The 21,034-nt window shown below is 41.2% G+C and overlaps 1 protein-coding gene across 17 annotated transcripts in view; it reads right to left on the bottom strand.

The window, feature by feature from the left end:
• The window catches only part of Foxp (forkhead box transcription factor P), a 408,547-nt gene that overhangs the window by 283,348 nt on the left and 104,165 nt on the right, over positions 1-21,034 (bottom strand). For 3 of the 17 annotated variants that reach the window (XM_076779178.1, XM_076779169.1, XM_076779160.1), the window contains exon 2: positions 18,616-18,669. The exons of the other annotated variants lie outside the window; for them this stretch is intronic. The gene's annotated coding sequence lies outside the window, so the exon portion shown is untranslated. The remainder of the gene's footprint in view (positions 1-18,615; positions 18,670-21,034) is intronic. 17 annotated transcript variants of the gene reach the window in all.

Genomic DNA, 21,034 nt, shown 5'->3' with positions numbered 1-21,034 from the left:
AAATATATCCACAAAATCCGGAATTAATCGCTCTTTAATAACCCGCAAAAAAAATTCACAAAGAAACATCTTCCTTTCTTGCCATGAAAGTAGAATGGCCCCTTAAGGGCTAAATAAATGAAAGAACAGCAGAAAAATAATACAAACAATTTTTAAAAAGTACCTATAAATAAATAAACTCCTGATAGATAAAGGATCTTCCCTATAGATTGAACCTCCATTTTTGCGACTATCGTCTGTTTTTGTACATGACAAACTTCATAATAAATTTAAAAAACAATGATGATTTCAGAGTAGCCTTTACCTAATTTTTTGCAAAAAAGAACTCAATTGCATTACTGAAATGTAAAAACTCGTGAAACGTGAACTAAAGTTTGCAGCATTAAACAACGACTGTTTCAGCGAATAAAAAATTATATCGCAAGGAAGCTATTGATTGAAGTTCATAGTATCACAATTACCTAATAATTCGCAAACGAAAGGGTCGATCGAAGATCAAATCCAACAAAACTATTGTTTAACAATAACAATAGTATGGATCCCATCTCACAAGGACATATTTGGAAACGAAATGGCTGACCTGGAAGCGAACATTGCATCAACCCTAGATAACAACACCACCCGATACTCAACACGTTCGCAGATATCAATAGGCACATCGTATTCTTGTGAAAAGGATCCTGGAACCGGATATGGCAAAGCCACAAAGCAAGCTTACTCCATAGATCAATTCACAACTTCTACGACATTACAACAAACCCCAAATTGAATAGAAAACAGCAAGTAGCACTAACGCGAATCAGAACCGGCCACAGCAAATTATCACATGCACATCTCTTGAACAATAATCCTCCTATTACCTGCGAAATATGCAACACACACCTAACCATCGATCACATCATATAAACAAGGAGAAAACTGAACATTACGGCTATCCTCACGGAACTACTTGCATCGTCATCACACCAAAATGCAGTGATAAATTTTTGCAACACCATTGGATTACTAGACAAACTATGAAGACTCTTTTGGTAACACATCACCCAATCACCTACCCTTACCGTCCCGCAATTCTTAGTACAATCGCTAATAACCTTTGCAGTTGATGCGACTATAAACTTTCAAAAAAAAAATTTCGGAGTAGCCTTTACCTAATTTTTTGCGAGAAAAAACTCAATTGCATTACTGAAATGTAAAAACTCATGAAACGTTGAACTAAAGGTTGCAGCATTAAACGACTGTTTCAGCGAATAAAAAATTATATCGCAAGAAAGCTGTTGATTGAAGTTCATAGTATGACAATTACCTAATAATTCGCAAACGAAATGGTCGATCGATGATCGAAGTAGCCGGAAGTATCAGATGAAACCGTGGGTCAGTATCGCCCAGGCAAACGGTCGTAATTGTCAGGGGACAAGAAAAGTAAGAGACTCTTTTCCGCGTCGATTTGGTCGGTCTACGCGGACACTTAGGCGATATTTGTTCCGCGCAGACCATTGAACGACACGGAATGATATTTGCTAGGAGTTGAACGGCAAACTAAACAGAATACGAGGTGCCCGTGTGTCCTGTAGCTCGCGCGAGTAAAGTGACAACCTTCGCCTCTTTCCAGGAAGCGTAAGCTATCTCGCTGGCCTGTCGCTTTTGCCTGCAAATGTATTTTCATTGTCGTTTTATCTCCTCCCCCCTCGGTCCCGTCCCCCTTCCACCTACCCGCCCTTCGACGAACGCAACGGCTACGCGCGATTTCGCGGCGTTTGATTGTTTTTCGAATGAATGAGACAAAATTATAAATAGACGCGTATCGACGGCGTTCCTATTACCTTTTCGCGCAATACGCCGCGGCGGTCTCTCCTCGTAGATAGAAATTACGCGAAAGTTCACCGCTGTCGCTCGATTCCAGGTAAATTGATACAGGCTCGTTCATTGTTAGTCCTAACAACCGTCGAGTAATTTATTCTCGGCGTACGTACACGTCCGCGTGCCCGACAATACCTCGTTGTTTCGATAAACACGCACACCCACGCTCGTCGGGGGCTGGCTCTTCCCGTACGTGAACGGGAACAAACTAAGAACAAATTTTTGCAAACTCGTCCGCGCGCTCGTAAAAATCACGATTCGTTTGCCACCGTGAAAATTCGAGCATCTCGACGCGCCGGGACGTTCTTCGAGCGACGAAATCACCGGTCGTTTCCAACGATGCAGAACGTCGGGACCAGTTGCAGAGGGTTGCAACGGGGTCGTCCGTGGAAGAGTCGCGGACCGAAGCCGACTGACCTCCCGGTAAACAATCCACCGGCGTCCGGCCGGTCCATCTCTGATTGCTAATGAATCCTAATGCTATTATGCATACAACAACAGAAAAAAAAACTTAGGTCCGAACGGGGTGGCCAGGAGTCCTCGGTCCGTTCTACACACGCTGCTCTTCGTCCTGTCTGCCTCCACGCGCGTGCACGTACGCCTTTGTGTCCCGCGCCTGTGTGTACTTCTGGGACAAAGAGTTGTGCAAACACCAGTTTACCAACCGGGGGACATTATTGCCCCGGTCCCGGGGCTTGGGCAAGTTACCCGTCAGGCACTTCGTTAGTGCAATCCTTTTTGCTCGTTACCTTGCAGGTTACTTCGACCTCGATGCGTTTACGATCGTTACGATACCTGTTTGGACCCGCGTCCAAGAGGTTTCGGCACGCTCCATCGCGAAAATTACCATCCTCCGACAGCACGCTACGTTTAACCCTCGACGAATCTGGAAACGACCATCTTACGGTTTGTTATTTCTTTTCCATTCCACGACGGTGGCTGAAACCGTCTGGCAGGGATCGTCCCACGTATGTGGAGGAAGTTTATTTAATTCCCTGCGTGTCGCTAACTCTGGACGACTCAAAATATTTCGAGCTTGTTTTGAACTCGAATGGCTTGGATATCTTGTCGATGAACGAAGGCGTTTCGAGGGTTGATTCCGTAAGGCGAAGAGTTCGCGCGTCTCGTAGGGGTTGTCTCGATCATCGGGCCCCCGTGATTCGTTGTGCATCGCCGTGTGGGGAATGAAAGAAAAAAAGAAATCCACCGCGTATCCCATCGCGGCGTCGAAACGCGGAAAAAAGTTCCCTCCCCCTCGTTCCGTGTGGCTCCTAATTTTAGAATACCACAACGGCATTTTCGAGGCGTCGGTTGTAACCGTTCCATGAAATTAGTTTCGCAGGAACTCTATTTCGTTTCCATCGTATCACTCCGTGCCGAACATTCCGGATTTTCGCGCGATCATAAACTCATGCATACGATGCATACCCAAATTGCCTGTGTGGTTCGATGCACATGGTACAGGGCAGTGCGAGCGACTGCATATTATTCGTTTAATAATCGATAGAATCACGTCATCGCGTGCTCGCTTCACGATATAAACTCCCTCCCCCTTTTCGCCAGTCTTACTTCTCGGCTGCTCGTTCGTATTAATGCACGTTACGTGCTTGCTGTTGCTGCTGTTGTTGCGAAACATCGGCCACCGGGCAATAAAACCGATAAACCACCGAGCACGGATTTACGAAATCTTTTCGCTGGCCGTTCCGCGTATCAAAGTTTTTGCCACTTCACGTCGATGAGATCAACAGATAATTAGACGAATATTCTTATCGGTTGGTGTTTTTTGTTGTGCGAAAAGGTATGGAATCTTAGAATGTTGGGATAGTAGGATAGTTACTATTGTAGCAAACGAGCAGTATGTCCTGCGTAACATTTTATAATAGGGGGGAGAAGGGTTATATGTAGACTGTGGATTTTTATGCAAATTCTTGGTTTTATTAATAAAATTAATGAAATGAGAGGTTTCTAGAGGGTTGTCTCAACCCCTAAATATTCGTATCTTATATTTTTTAATTTTTCGTAAATGCATAAACTTCCGTAGTCTAGTTATATGATTGCAATTGAGAACCACTGCCTTAATACAAAGTAAAGAGGGTTAAATTCTAGAGTGCAGTGTTAACGAGATTATGTATAAGTGTAGAGAGTGAACACATTCATCCAGGTGTATAATTTTATTCTTGGCTCGCTTACAGTGCGTGTCGTAAATATACCAACCCTCTAAATTACTTCGAGCAGCTTCCAACTTTGCCAAGTCTGTAAACGGTATGAAAAATAAACGTAATTTAAATGTTTCGATAAGTATCATTTAACGAAGCTTTGTATGAAATTATTATATCAGCAAGAAGGAATGAAATCATCGCCGAAAGCTAAAAGATAGCCACAAATATAGAAGACTAATGTTTTCCAAAGAACACATGGCTCGAGATTGGAAGAAGATTAATTCTAAAATATACGGAATTAAAGTTTTTTTATAATAATTATTGCAGGCTATCTTCAGTGTCCAAAAACATTTTATTTAAACAGACTCGTGGGCTTTTCGTAAATTTGATTTCAAATGAAATGAAAAGCGTCGGTTATATTCCAACGAGCGATTACTTAAAACTGCGTTAGATTGAAATTAATAAAAAAGGACTCGATGAATGTGCAAAGATCCTATGCAATTCATAGTACGTACAAATATACGCTAACACGCATATATGGGGATAAAATAGGTAATAAAATTAAAATTTAAGCTACGATAACTCGCAACAACTACTCTACCTCGAGGGTTACCCTCAGCGGATGAACTTAGTTTACTAACATTTGACCTTATATAACTCGAAAACTATCCGTAGGAGAACCTTTTACGCATCGACTTTTTTTACCAATATATTACACATTCAGCCAGTTAGTCAAGTAATATTTTTTTCCCCATTTTTTTGCGGGATCATTTCCAGTAGTTTATATATTTATTTCTTGCACTGTAGATTAGCCAAATATGAAATTATATAATACGTTAGTACTACGCTTATACATAATCTTGTTAACATTATACCGGGGAATTGTATACACCAACCATGAAAATAAATTAAAGCAGAGTTTAATTACACTCGTGAGCCTTAATCTCATTTTAGAAGAAAGATTGCTCTGGAAAATATACATCTAATTTTTCTATGACCTTCTATTGTCATCTAGACCGTGTTAAGTTTTTAATAGACCTAAAAACGATAGTAATTGGAATGTTTGTTACAAATCCAAAATTCGAATTTTCACATGCGAAAATCATTTTTAAACGTACATACCTTTCTTCAATTATATTATATGATTCAAATATAAGACGCTTATTTTAAATCTTATATTTTTTAAAGGAGTTAAAAAAATTAATTCTCAAGATTGAATGATAAAGGAAATAAATCTTGCTAGGAGTTTTCAATTTTAATAAACCTGCAAAAATAAATTCTACGACAAATCGAGGCTGTACTACTTTCCAATTATCTAAAAACAAAGTTTCGTTTTTATAGACAATTTATGGGTTCGCGAAAGGTTCAGAACCGTCGATCCAGAATGCCAGTCTCAAAAGATCTTCGAAGCTCCAAAGATTAAAACTGCTCGAGAAGAATCGATACGAATTGAAGATCCGATATTTTTCAACGAGCAAAGGTTAAATCGAAGCGTGTGAAAAGAGGGCAGGGTATAATATGCGAGCGATAATATGTTTTTTACCGCGATCGGCTCGGTGTGCGTGGATCCAAGGCTCGCGTTGGTGATCGAGAGGCACCGATCGGAGGACACGGTAGTCCCGGGGCAGGATGGAAAGCCGATTTATCGCGAAATGGGAGAAGAATCGAACGGAAAAACGCCGCGAGGCCTGTGCACACGGCGCGATGATCCAACGCCAGCCACCCTCTACAGAGGGGGTGAACGGGGCGAGGCGAGAGCGAGAGGGTGCAACAATAGCGAGACAGTTACTGTCAACACACTCGGCGCACATTAGTTGTTTCGCGGAAGCGGCTAAAATGTAAAACGAGGATACTCGGGAACAAAAGGAGAACGTTGGAGGTGGAGATGGTATAGGATCAATACAATAGTATATTTGTACAGACCGACTGATGAGGGGTGGTGCCTTGCAAGTGGGAGGCACGGCTCGGGGTCGGCAACGGCTGTGCCAGGGGGGATGGGGGTATGCCTGTTGTTTACCGTGGAAGGGCCAGAGGGTTGTGAACGTAGGAAAAAAACAAGCGAAGACGATAGGCGCTATAATAGGTCGCTGTACTGCGACAAACCATTTCTGCCGCGTGAATCGTTCGTTGAAACCTCGGTATTCCTGGATACGAAACCCCCCTGTCCGTGTATCGCGAACGATTATGTTTACAGAACTCGTTTCTTACGTTCGATGTACCGACAATAGCACGACGAAACATCCAACCTATAAATATCGAACGGAACGCTCGCCTCGACGTTGCTGTTCTCGTTCTATAAACATGATCGCGGTTTATTGATCAAGGTCGGGCAATTATTGTGTTTGGGGTCGACAAATGTGGAGGGGGGACTCTGAACGTTTTTCCGGTAGCCGCGGTACACACGTATCCAGGCCACCGTGATTTAATTCTGTAGGGAGAAAAGAGTACCAACGATCGCGTTAATGGACCGGGATTTCGATCCCGGTTCGCTCGTGCGTCCGCGAGAGTCGAACGATCGAGAAAACGATCCCGAACCAAGTGAAAATTTTCGATTTAGTAAACTCGTTTAGTTTCAATTAACCGATAATTAACCGAGGGCAGCGTTTGGAATCCAATCGTTACGAGATCGTGGATAGAAAAGGGTCGCGGATCGACGTCTTTCCCGCGCGGCGTGATTAACCGTAATTAATATTATGGGCAGAGGCGAAAACTTTAACGAACAAGCAGCGGCTGCGGTCCATCCGACTGGTAACAAGCTGCGCGATACACAGTCTCTCGAAATCATTATGTCATATCCACTTCATTTGTCCAACCCTATCGCGTGTATCCGTCCGTGAGTGCGTGCATGCGTGTGCACTTGCGTTGCTAACCCCATTGAATGGAACGTATACAAGCATCCGCTCACTCGGCCAGAGCTTTTTGCTTTTTCAGGTTTTAACCCCGCCAAACAACGGGAGCGAAAACACAAAGGATTTCCCGCGCAGCAAGCTGCGCCTGGTATCATTAAACAAAAATGAAAGACAAGGCCTAATTAATAGTGTTGTCGGACGTATGCTGCTGAAACTGCAACTACTGTCGTCCGGTTCACGCTTTAAAACCTGACCGTGCCCCGTCCTGTCCGTAAATAATAGCGTGACTGCAAATATTCGTTTAATAAATAAGCCCACGATTCCCTGATAATCGAGAGCCGGATCGTAATTAATCAACGTTATCAACGCGCCTACTGCTCGCTTTGTAACTCGAGAGGCCGGAATTAAAAAATTATTCTGCCTCCAACCACCCTCTCCCCCCCTCCCCCTCCCTCTCCTCCGTTCCAACCACCCTCTGCCCCTGGTTACGAATATCAGACACGAATTTGTTCCGATGAAACGACGGTCGCAGCTGTACGAGTTACGCGGTAATTAGCAAATATGCAATAACTATGATTAGAGTAACGGTATCGCAAACAGCATGTTTTCATTTGACAGGTATGTAATAGGGGAGAGGGGGGGGGGGAGAATCGGTTACGCAACAAAGAGCTCGGCTTTGCAAAATGAGGATCGAAAATCAAAGCCCACTTAATAACGTGCTGATGAAATCATTCCCGCTCGTACATTCGAGCATCGAAAATGTCAGACGTTAAGAGTCATCGACGTTAATGTATTTTCGATTGAGTGCCTACGAATAATGGTAATAAATAATAAAAGGTAGCCACTTGTTTACAGGCGACCGCAATCGAAATTCGATCCCACGCGCGGCCCCGACATCCGCGAAAAATGAAACGACCACGGCGACTGTGAGTAAACAGTAATGCTCGTAAATGCGATAGCGCGAAGAACAACGTCATCCGGCGGGGTTAACGGAAAATATTCGTCGATTTCGAAATGCGATATCGACGACGTAACCGGGTATACATCGTCGAGGGGTAAGAGGGATTCGGGGATTCTCGGTTCAACGACCTTGAAACGAAAAAAAGGGGACGAGAGTAACGCGCGTGTCCGCAGCCCAAGGTACGATCTCAAGGGGTTGCGGGAGAAAATTCGGTGACAGTATCTCAATATACCCCGGAGACATTTTTTCTAACGCGCGCGAGAAATACCGCAGAAGGGACGGTTGCATCGCAAAGGACCCGAATCTCGACGTGGTCCCTCCCGATTCCTGGCACCTTTCTGAAATAATCCTCCCGGTACGATACGTGGGGCGCGAGGGCGCAAGAGTTAGGGGTGGTGGCTGTGCGTGCGCGTCGGGAGAGGGTGAAACTTACATATGACAAATTCAACGCGCTCCTTCCTGTCCTTCCTTCCTTCCTGCCGGCACTGACACCTATGGCCCTGGGCCACGCTGGGTATTATTATTTTCATTCCTTCCCGCATGTCTGTCTGTCTGTCTCCTCTGTCTGACTGTCTGGCTGCACCTTCTCACACCATCAAGCCCCACGGAACTCTTTTCGGATGTTTTTCGCCTACCTCCAACCCCGGGCCACCTTCTCGCCCATCCGCCCACCAACCTCTTTCCACGTACGTGCACTTAGTTTTTTGCACCGGGGACACGTGACTGGCGAATCCTCAGGACATCGGTGCCTCCCTTTGTGGGACGGAAAGATTCTTCCCGCTACGGGACAGAGACGGCCGCCCTCGGTCAACCACCCCTGCCACGTAACGTTTTTCATGATTTTTTACAGAAGAAAAAGAACACCTTTGCAATTTATTTTTCTGAATTTTACACCTACGTCCTGACCGTGTTTCAAACGATGTCAAAAGAAGATGAAAGGACGCGCACGCGGAAAGCTTTTTTCCACCTGGGGAATCGAAATTAATCCTTTGACGAACCATCGTCTGACGCTCGTTTCGAGTCCCGCGCGACATCCGTCATTCGTATCGACTGTTTCTGCTAAGATTCGTCGGTGCAGTTCTAAACAAATATTTCGACCTATAACCGATTAGAAAATACTTCAAATGTTTAATTGGAAATCAGACCTACGTGATGCGTTCAATTCATTGTAATGATAAGAAAATAATTTTGGAAAGTGGTTTTCCTCTACTTAGGTAACTGGAGACATGCAATTTACTTTGTTTAATATTAACATCTTTTTAACACAAATGTAGGATTAATACATCAGCAGAGAATTTATACTAATATGAATTTGGAGTAGGAGGATTTTTCATCTCTTTATACTTATCTAACAGTTAGACTTTTCACTAATTCTTTGATAGTGTAGGTGTCTATTGTCACAAATTTATTTGAGAATATTTTTATATTATAATTTATTTTCTCGAACTTTATGCTTACGTCTTAACTATATTACCTCGTCTACACGACTTGTCAGTGCAAACTCAACTTCAACATACACTCGCCATAATATTCAAACTATATAGATACCACATTTGGGAAATTTAATAAAGATTGAACTATGTTAGCTCTATTTATAATAATTATGCAGGCAGTCCAATTAAACTAATCTGGGTAAGAACGTTTGCTTGAAAATAAATTGTTAAGTAAGTAAAATTCCGAAAGAAGTGCACGTTTGTGTGCGTCGACGAAATAGAAACACCTTCCAGCAATTAGATGCGTTACCGTGGAAAAATTGTACGGAGATTATTTCTTGGGAATTCAGGTTGCAGCGTTTAGCGTTCCCAGGACTGATATTAAAAGAGGGTGGAACGAAGCACCTGGACAGAGAGCGGGGTGCGTAACCCCTTGAGGACTTAATAAGAAGGGTAATAATAACCAATTTTATCGAATGTCAGTCCGTTTCTTTGATATACCGGCTCGACCGCAGGAAGGTAAGCGCACATTAATTTCCCGACAAATAACCGGGATTCATAAGCGAGGGTTGATCGCGTACTCGGTCGCTGGAATACCGCGTACGTGTCCAGAAAATACGGTCTCCCGTCTCCGTGCAAAATAATGCCATCAATATAAAAAGGCGACCCACCGCGACGCGGTAATAGAAACCGATTTGTCAGGAAGCTTTTACATTTCGACGCAGTGGGTTTCGCATCTGATAGCCCGTTTTATCCCGCGGGACCCTGTCCCGTGTACTCTTCCCATCCGCCTACCAGCTTCGCCGGCCGTTCTCCGCCACCCCCGCTGCGGAATCACACGAATGCCCACCTCCCTCCTCCTCCTATACCTTTTCAACCCCGTCTCACCACGTGAACTCGACGCTTGTGTCCGAGTCAACCCCTCGCCGGCCGATTCCTCGTCTTCCTCGCTTATAAAGCCGAGTAGATAGGGAATCTTGTAAAATGGCCCCGGCGAAAAGACAAATATTACCGGGGATCACTGACAGTGAGACGCGATTTATTTTGCGGGATTCCGCCTAGCTTCCGCGACGACACCCGATAGCCTTTCCCTGTACAAGGATTTGCCTCTGCGCGCCGATTCCTAAGCCCTTGGGCCCTGCATGCCAACTCGAATCTCCGATGGAACCCTGCATAGCGTTGCTAATTGATACTTTAATTTCTCTAATGCTATTTCTACCAGCGTTTCATGCGTACTTATCTCGATTGAAAGTTGTTTATATGGAGGCAAATAGCTGTGGAAATAATTGTTTACGCAACTTATTTTTAATAGTTTTATCTTTGGTTAAAGTTAGTTCGATCCACTTGATTTGTGATTTAGAATAATTATTCAGGAGTATCCCTTTGAAGATACTGCACTTAACCCCTCAAGAGAGCGAGGTCAAATTATTTGCTCGAAAACTATTTTTAAGTAATATTTTACGACCACTCGCTGCAAAGTTATCCAAGTTATGTTTAATAATACAAGACCCCTCTTTAATTCGTGAAAATTCAGTCTAATAAAAGCTTCGATATCAAGCGCAGCGATCTTCGGCAAAAAAGGGGGAAGTAACACGATGGAAAGTTTTATTACTCATCTGTCAACGTATCGGCCTCTCGTGATAGCCCTCTTCAGGAAGTCATACATATAACCATCGAAGGGGGAGTTGGTATGCGGTTATAAACATAGTAAGTGGGTATTATAACTAGCGAGTAAAACTGATATGCTGACTGAAGTGCCAAGTAGGACGTTGCACACCTTGCACTACGTTAGAGGAATCCTATTTCTACACACTATAAACCTTGACCAACGAATTTCAACTATCGATTCTACTCGCAAATGTATTATATTTAAACCTTCACAGGTAAATAATAAACCTACACTTTCCACTATTTATTTAGTCAATACCTAATCCAAACCGAAATTCACGTAACCTAATACTCCCCCAAAATCGTTGCTAGCGGAGATATAACCCCGCGTTCGCGGCGCGAATGATTACCATTCTCCCCTCTCCAGCTGCCCCCCCCCAAAAAAAAAACTGTAATTACGATCTAGGAAATGTACGTTCGACTCGTTTAAAAACTTAAAGCTCGTCCATTCGCGCAGCGGCGTTCGTGGAAGGGCGCTGCGGAGAATGGCGCAAAAGCTTCGCGAGAAGGAGTGGGAGGGAATCGGGGGGTAGGGGAGGCGACTGTTAATTGAAAACTACCGAAAAGCACAATTGCACGAGAATTATTTCTATTCATTAGCCGGGTGGTCGGCCGGTCGGTCGGTCGAGCCAGCCGCCGAAAAACTTTTCCTCGACCAGGCGTTTTTTCCTCCTCTTTCCTCCTCTGGTCGTCTCCTCGCGGCATCTCCTCCCCCCTTCTCTCCCCCGCCCCCGCCCCTATGCTTCTGACCACCCCACAAACCCCTCTATCCGCCATTCGCGCGTGGTGTAATTATGTAACATAAATACAATCCCTCTCGCGACGTAATTTTTGCGGTATAAGCTCAAAAGCCCGGCCCCACCCCCGAACCGGCGCGCGGCGGACTCTCCTCGCAGAGAGCAGAGAGCTTTTTCAGGAACGCTTTCGCAAATCAATTTATGGCGTAACGCGGACGTTCTCATTGTCCAACGGCTAGTAGCCGACGGTCGCCTCGTGGCTAAACCTTTTGTACCACCGGCGGCCATTGTTGTGACAGAAAATTATATCGTAATGCTTATTTACGATGGGAAATTCTGAGCCTCGCCCTTTGTTGGCCCCTTGTCAAGTATTAAATGCAAATGATCCGGTAATGGCGCTTCTTTCCGAATCGCCGAACCTCGCAAGAATTCGAACATCGTGGCTCTCGATCACTTTTTATAGAAACGTCAAGGTTCCACCCTCCTTCGTTATTCCTTCGATTAATTACGGTTGTTTTAAGTTACTAGATTTAGGTTACGTTAATGTTGCGAATTTTTAATTTTGTACAGAGTTACAGAAATCATATTATTATACGATTTATGATGAATTTGATTCATGTAACGATACCAATGTCGAACCCCTTGCCATACAATGACACGTCTGACTCGTTACAAGTTCTTGATGTCAAGTTTCACATTTATGAACCCATCATTCGTCATCATGGCTTATAAATTAAAATCAACACATTTTTACATTCACGAGGTATTCGTAAAACAAATCTATTTTTTTCGTGGCCATTCCTAGTACGAACAAATTTAAACAAAATTAAACAATATACGTTTGAAAACTTATTTGGAATTAAATCCTAAGTCAAGGGGTTAAATTGATCTAGCAGACACAGCTCTATCGTAAATAAATTATCCAGAGACAATGTAAATACATATTATAATTAACAGAATATGCGAAAGCCAAATACGTTATTTTCAGACAATTGGATTCTTACTACTTAAAAATTTGTCACTTATCTTTAAATCAACATCGTATCATAAGAATATTTTTAGCTTCTCAGTGAAGAATCCTGATGTGATCAAGATGTTAAATGAGAATCGAGTGTCGCTTTGACTATTTAATGGAGTAGTTCGAGTATGTACAACACCGTGGCGTGCGTCGGATAGTCAGGTAATGGGCGGCTAGCCTAATTCGGTGGAGATTCGAACACCTTCGACGCACGATACCTGTGGGGGTGGCTTCGACGAAACGAAAGAAGGCTCGTGGAAGATGCTTCCGGGAATTCCGGCGGGAGTATTTTCGTCAGTCAATGAATTTACAACCCCTCTTTACCGAGTTCACCCTTAGCCGCTTAACGAGAACTGCTTCACGGCACGTGAGAAAAAAAAGCTAACCGGTTCGGTGGATGCCGTGGAAGGGGGAGGGCGTGTAAGCGGTCTTGAGGGGTGAATTAGCGCGAAATAAGTGCAGAAGAGCTTCAACAGCCGGGGGGTGGCCCAACGATAGAACGAGCTCACAGCTTTCGGGTCGGCGTGTACGTGCACGGACGGGGTGTTCTTGTGCGAGCCCCATAAGAACGTCGTAAGGGTGAGTCGGAGTCGAATGAGACGATACCTACTGGGGTAGGTACGGCACGGCCGGGTGGAAGCGAGACGGTGGAAAACGACGTAACGCGCATAAAGTAAATTGCCGCGAAATCTGCGCGAGCTTCCAGAACGGCGCGGATAAGCGAAACAAATAAAATAAGAACGAAAGACGAGAGAAGATAACACGGAAAGAGGTGAAAAGGGTACCGAGGGTAATGTGATTTAAGGGCCGTAAGGAACTGCATATCAAACGCCGCGAATAGACGGCTGACGGAGTCTCCCCTTTTCGAATATCTACCCCTCGACAGGCCACCGTATCGAAATGGTATGAAAAAAATTACTCGTATTAGAATTTGACTTTATTCGTTATTCCAAATAAAGGCTTCTTCGAAAGTAAAGACGTTAAAGGGACCAGGCAACCAGATTGAGCCTTTTTGTAAGGGCTTATTAGAAAAAAAATCGGTTAATTGTAAATAATTTTCCTTTTAAACGATGTTTTGAAAGCTTAAAATGTATACGAATACAAATTTTTTATTGCAAAATGTTGTCAAACAACCATGTAGCGAGCACTTAATCGAATAGAAATTATTTTTTTTTTTGCAGTGATTTCTCTTCTCAAAGTGGAGGGAATCAAACGTAACAAACGGCAAAATACTCGAATTAACCCCTGCTTTGCACTGAACCTATTTAAATTTTAAGGTTTTAAGGTAAAAAACTTGTCTTATAAATTTTTTTTCTGGAAATTAGAGGTTTTTAGATTCATACTGAGGTTCAGTGCATAAAGGAACATTTCAAAAATAATTCATTTGGCATTTAATTTCTGAATATGTAGTATTACTTTCGAAAAAAAAATTTTTTAAAATCGATTTTCTGATTACCTGGTCTCCTTAATGAGTAAACTGCGGATCTTTATGCATTTATGGAAAACTTTAATTTTAAAAAAATTGCAGAATACACTAAATATGTAAAAATATAAGAGATACTTAAAGCATGATACGAATTATTACAGTCAGGGGTTGAAACAGCTCTTTAACTTACATGAATTTGTCTAAAGATCCACAGTCTATTAATTATAAATGATAGTGCAAGAAAAGACTTTTCAGAAAAGAAAGAAGAAAAAAGATCGTTGACATCAATTCTCAAATAATTAGTTTTCCCACAAAGAATATTTTCAAATTTCGAAGACCCAAGTGTTTTTTTCCGTTAAATTTAAATTTTTTCTGTTAAATTTGAAATACTCTTTAAATATCTTAGATTCGATAAAAATAAATTAATACGTATTGTACATAAAAACGCGAAGCCTCTGCCTAAAGGGTAGAAACGATTCGAGCTCGTCTTTCCGAGGGGTGGAAAACTTGTAGCAATTTTCAGAATGAAACGCGGGCGAAGGAAAAATCAATTAATACGAACAATAACGCGAGCAATATCCCGAACGTTCGCCCGAAACCACCCTCTGTGCGGTTTGCACGGGGCTAGGTTGTACTCGATCACGTAAGGGAGAGAATCCGCCCGGTTGCTGACCATCGACGCATAATATCTTAGTATACCAGAGGTTCGATAATAGGTATTTCAATTAATTCGAGTTCCACAGGAATCCAATTCGTCCCAGAAAAATTTTATTTAATGTTTACGACCTAGAAAATATGCTTGACACACTGTCGATAATAGAGCATAGATTTTCTATCTCACATTGGTGATTCTAGATCAAATGAAATAACAAAAATAGAAATTCCATTAAAAATTTTATATTGAATTCAATATTTAAATTTAATTTAAATCGTTTCGACTTTTAGTCATCTTCGATGCCTAACTAAATAAAAAAGTGTACCTTCTCACTTTAAGAATATTGCTGTAAATATTCTAGTGATAAGTAGTGGTACATGCAACAATTTTTAGATGTGAGAAAAGGGGGAGACTCTAAATAAAATTCTATTTTGAATAACACATACAATTCGTGATTTTGTAGCCTTATCAAAATATTTTTAATTTCAGTAACCGTAGATAGTTAGATACCGTATAATCTTGACAATATTATGGTACTATCTAGTTTTTGAATTATTTCTTACCCCCTTGCACGGATCTGTTCTGATATTATTTTCGTAATTACATGCAGAGTTTTCACGTTAAACTCTAAACGTTATTTTATTATAAATCGAATGAACATTTATTTTATATATTTTTCACAGCCTCTATAATTATTTTAGCAGACGTTTCCTTTCTCGAATCAGTGTCACGAACCGAAGGAGCTCGCAAAACTTCTTTCAAACCGTGTCGCGAGCTCGAACAGAAATAAAAAGCGACCTGTTTCGTTGATTTTAATGACGAAAACACGTCGCGAGCGCTTTGCTGACAATTTACAGCCTTTCGAACATCGAATAAAATATTCGACGCGGCCTCCTTCGGCAAGGATGTAAACTTTACAGCGTCGTCTCGCGAATTGTTATCGTTATTGTTATTGTTATCCGACACCCACCTACGACTGTTTACGTTGTGCTATCCTGTTAGAGCGGATTAGTGACGTGCTTGAGATTCCATTCGAACATGTCCTCCGATAATAAACCTCGAAAGACAGTAACACGGTCGCGAAAGTTTATACGACGATCCACGCGATAAAAATTATTTTCTAAGCCTGTTGGTCTTCCGATAAAATATTTTTCGTATCGTTGGAAACAGGAGGGGGCGGGGGCGATATTTAGGGCAGCCTGTGTTTTTCCAAAGGTGGACGAGAAGCTTCAGAAATACGCTGTGCGTTCGGTTAAAAAGCGAACTGTTGTGAAATTAAACGATCCGTGCGCGTTTCGTTGAATACTCTACGTTCGCGTGTAATTCCCGTCCCCGTTCCCTTGCCAGCGACTATCGTAACAAAATTCATAATACGACGAGGATGAAGGGGGGGAAGAGATGGGTGGTTGGGAGTAAAAGTAATAGGAACAATCGCGGAGCGACGCAGTCTTTTTTACAGAACGGTCGGACGTTTTCCTCTATTCAGTCCACAAGCCGAGCATGAAAAAGCACACATCGTCCGTTACGGTGTGCGCGTTGTAACGCTCCACCACCGGCGGCGCTCTCTCATCCCCTATTCCCGTCGTATCGTCGGCACACGCAGACCATTACAATTTCAGTTACATTTTAATTAGCAGAGAATACTAATGTTTCGCGAGTGGCGGTCGCCGGCAAGTAGCCAATGAGCGCCAAGTTGACTCCTGCAACTCGAGCCCCGTTACCCGTGGCCCGACTACGACTCCGCGCGCTCTCGCCTCTGTCCCCGCTATTACGCTCGGGCAACCCCGTGAAACCGACATGCATTTCACACCCCATATTCGCCACTTTATTCGTAGCGGCTGGCCTGGCACAAGGGTGGGGAAAAAAATAGAGGCAAAAAGAAAGCAACGGCACGCTGTGTTCCTCATTTATGTTATTAGCTACCACTCTGGCGCCGAGTGTTCTTCACAGAGAAAAAGCAACGGGAAGGGGTGGAAATAAACCACGCCGTTACGCTTTCTGTTTTCTAGCCTCTCGCCTCTTGTTTCTCGCAATTAACGCGCGTGCCGCGGAATGTGCGAAAAGTACAGATTTCTCGGGATTATTACGCTCGCGACAGGGGTGGCGCGGGACCACTGCTTTTAAAACGAAATTTACCACCAAGTGTGGCCCATGCGTACTAGCTGATTATCATAGGTGGTTTCTATAAGAAAATAGTATCGAATATTGAGTGATACAAGATTAAAGGGGATGAAAACATTCTCGGTTAAAGAGAATTATTTTCAGCTTTTATTGACATTATCAAAGAAATTAACACTATAGAAACTTGAAGAAATGTATAATGCAATGGAAATAAATATTTATTCATTCTCTTTATAGAAAATTGCGATAAATTTGCAAAAATTCAGTCGAGTAAAGTTTTTACAATTTTTATTAGAAATTGCAAATGGGTCATTTTGACCACTTCGGTAGTTGTAGTGTTAAGCTTTATAATTTTTGAAATGTTTCAGGTTTCGAAACGTTCATTGAATTCTAGCTGATTATCACCAGTAATTTTTATTAGAAAATAGCATGAAACATCGAATGATACAATATTCAAGGGGGTGAAAAAATTCCAGATTGAAATGTTTCCAGCTTTTCTTAAACTTTAATATCTTTGAAATGTTTCAGGCTTCGAAACGTTCATTGAATTCTACCTGATTATCATCAGTAATTTTTATTAGAAAATAGCATGAAACATTAAATGATACAATATTCAAGGGGATGAAAAAATTCCAGATTAAAAAAGAAATATATACAGCTTTCCTTAAGTTTTGAAATCTTTGAAATGTTTCAGGCTTCACAATGTTCATTGAATTCTAGCTGATTATCACCAGTAATTTTTATTAGAAAATAGCATGAAACATCGAATGATACAATATTTAAGGGGATGAAAAAATTCCAGATTAAAAAAGAAATATGTCCAGCTTTCCTTAAGCTTTGAAATCTTTGAAATCTTTGAAATATTTCAGGCTTCGAAACGTTTACTGAATTCTACCTGATTATCATCAGTAATTTTTATTAGAGAATAGCATGAAACATCGAATGATACAATATTAAAAGGGTATGAAAAAATTCCAAACTAAAAAAGAAATATTCTCAGCTTGCACTAAGCTTTTCAAATGCTATCACGTATAATACCAAGTATTCAAAAGCAAATAACCAGTATAATTTCAAATTTTGTTGCATTCCAAGAGGACCGTATAAGAAATAAATAATAATTGAAATCATTCTAAATGCTTCGTATTCAATTACAGACAACGATGTGAAAATTTTCCCAAAAATTCGAAATAATTCGCCGTGTTTACGTAGCAAGACTCGAACCAAAATCACGATCAGTTAAGGGTTGATACGAGACTGGAGGCATCGGAATGGATGAGATTTCGTTACGAAACCGAGGACTTAGGAATTAGGAAACAGGGGTCGCAGATCGAAATAAGGGGAACTGTACGAGCATTCGAATAATATTGTATAATACTTCCTAAGTCGTAAACTTCCCTTGCTTCTTGGCCGGACGAAATTCCGAAAGTTTCGTGCCGTCGGTCGTACAACAAATGCGATTATCGATGTCTCGCATCGTTCATCCCCTAAAACGACGGGGAGTAAAGCGCGCCGCCGAACCCCACGCGCTCGCTCAACCCTCTCTCTCTCTACGTCGTTTCTAACGGGCATGCTTTGCATGCTTTGTTTTGGATCCTGTCCAAAAATAATATCGCGCGGATTAAGCCCTATACGTCCAAGACGTCGCTAAAAATACGCGGAAACCGACGAGTCTCGCGGCATAACAAAGAAAATGTCGCACGTCGCGTACGAAAATATCATTCAACTCACATTAACGAGCCATGCCACCCTGTCTCAGAAGCCTGGGAAGTATACACCACTGACCTGAAACAATAAGAAACGATACAGGTTAGCGCAAACTAGAGTAACCTATGTTTAAAAGTTCCGAAACATGGATTATCGACTTTTCTCAATTATTATAACATTTTTGTTGCAGCTTGAAAGTCATCTATAATAGTAGCCAAGTACCTCGACGCAACCTACGATCGAATCCAATCGACTAATGACAATTTCAATACTTGAAACCGTATATGTGTGTAATATCCTTGCACAGTGTGCTTGAATAGATTAGCTTGCCAATTACTAATCTTGAACTCAGACACGAATAGAAAATGCCTACCTCGACAATTGTTATTTTCATATATTTACATTTTCTTAAATATTCTATCTCTGAAACCTAAATCCAATAAATAATTTAAGCGGTTCATTAATTACTTCCATGTAACTGATCAGAAAAAAATTTTCTAAATAGTTGAACTAGAAGTATGAAAAGAGAAATCGATTAAAAATTGTTAAGCTTGAAACCGGTTAACTAGAGATAGTATTTAAAAATTTAAGATGACAGAGTATAATATAATGAAATATTGATTCGAAAGAATTAGTTTTTCTTATCTAAGTCTGCCTATCGTAACGAGTACAGTTAAAGACAAAGTATGCTAGGGAGCTCAGTTTTTCTACATTTATTTCAGTATAACCGACTATAAGTAAAACATACAATTAGATGGAAAATAATACGAACAAGGTCCAATGGAATCGATTAAAAATAATCGGTGTTTCTTATTCAAGTCGATAGATTTGTAATGAGGGACTCGGTTACGTAGAGATTCTACCTAGATAGAAGTAAAACGTATAATTCGACGGAGAATAATGCGGAAAAGACCATTGAAACAGATTACAAACAATCAGTTTTTCCCATTTAAGTCTGCCAGCTCTTCATCTTCAATTCAGTCAATTGAAGACAATGTGTCCACGATGTAGGGTGCCCAGTTCGTCAATACCCACTTTAGTGTATTGTGACTATAAGTAAGATATAGTGAACGCATAATTCGACGGGGAATAACACGAGAGAGCGTAATTTAAATCGATTGAAAACGATCAATTTTTCAAAATTAAATCAACCCCCTCATAAATCTGAATCCAATCGATGATTCAGCGACCCCGGTTTCTTGACAATTATCCTAACGTACCCGACGAAACCAATAATCCACTGAAAGTTCAACTCGAAGAAAAATAACGGGAGAAATAATAAATTTATTTAGTTAAATTTGCTACTTTTTATCTCGGTATCGATGATTATATGGAAGACATACGGAACGTAAAATTCAATTGAAAATATTAAGGGAAAGAATCAACTTTTTCTTATTCAAACTTTCCAGCTCTCAATCTTGAATTTACGTAACTAAAAAAAAAGTTTCTGCAATATATATTTAATTCTCGATACATCGGTACCTATTTCGATGCATCTGACTAGAAGTAAGCCATGTCGACCGTGTAATTTAACGGAAAATAATACGGTATAGCATCATTAAAATCGATTATAAACAATCATGTTTCCCCATTTCAGACTGGTAAGTTTTCATCTTGTATTCAGTCAATTAAAGACAATATGACCGCGACTTACTTAGTGTACCCAGTTCGTCGATGTTCCGCTGTATGGGACTAGAAGCAAGACATACTGAACGTATAATTTAACGGATAATAATACGGTAAAGAACCATTAAAAAAGATTATAAACAATCATGTTTCTCTGCTTCAGTTTCTCGACATCTTCGATTCAATCAGATAAAGGCAATATGTTCGCAACGTGGGTCGCCCAATTTTATGTTTAGAACAGTAAGATATATTAAACGTCAAATTCGACTGGAAACAATGTATGGGAAAGGGTCATTGACATCTACTAGGAAGAATTTGGTAAACAGTTCTGTTATTTAAGTCTGTCAAATTTAATTTTGAATCTAGTCAGCTAAGGAAAAAGTGACTGTAATATTTATCGATATATCTGACTGAAAGCAAACTGTAAGACTATTCATGTCGACTATAAACAATCATGATTGCCTGCTTCAGTTTCTCGACATCTTCGATTCAATCAGATAAAGGCAATATGTTCACAACGTGGGTGACCCAGTTTTATATTTAGAACATTAAGACATATTAAACGTCAAATTCGACTGGAAACAATGTATGGGAAAGGGTCATCGAAATCTATTAGGAAGAATTTGGTAAACAGTTTTTTTATTTAAGTCTGTTTTTGAATCTAGTCAGCTAAAGAAAAAGTGACTGCAATATTTATCGGTGTGTCTGACTGGGAGTAAACTGTAAGACCATTAATGTCGATTATAGGTAATTACAAGTTTTCGTCTTGTATTTACTCGATTAAAAACAATACGTCCACTTCGTTTTGGTCGACTAA

The sequence above is a fragment of the Colletes latitarsis genome, chromosome 2, assembly GCF_051014445.1.
Source record: "Colletes latitarsis isolate SP2378_abdomen chromosome 2, iyColLati1, whole genome shotgun sequence".
In the NCBI taxonomy this organism is placed as follows: Eukaryota; Metazoa; Arthropoda; class Insecta; order Hymenoptera; family Colletidae; genus Colletes; species Colletes latitarsis.
Note: the sequence above shows the minus strand (reverse complement) of the source record. Positions and strands in the feature narration are given on the sequence as shown.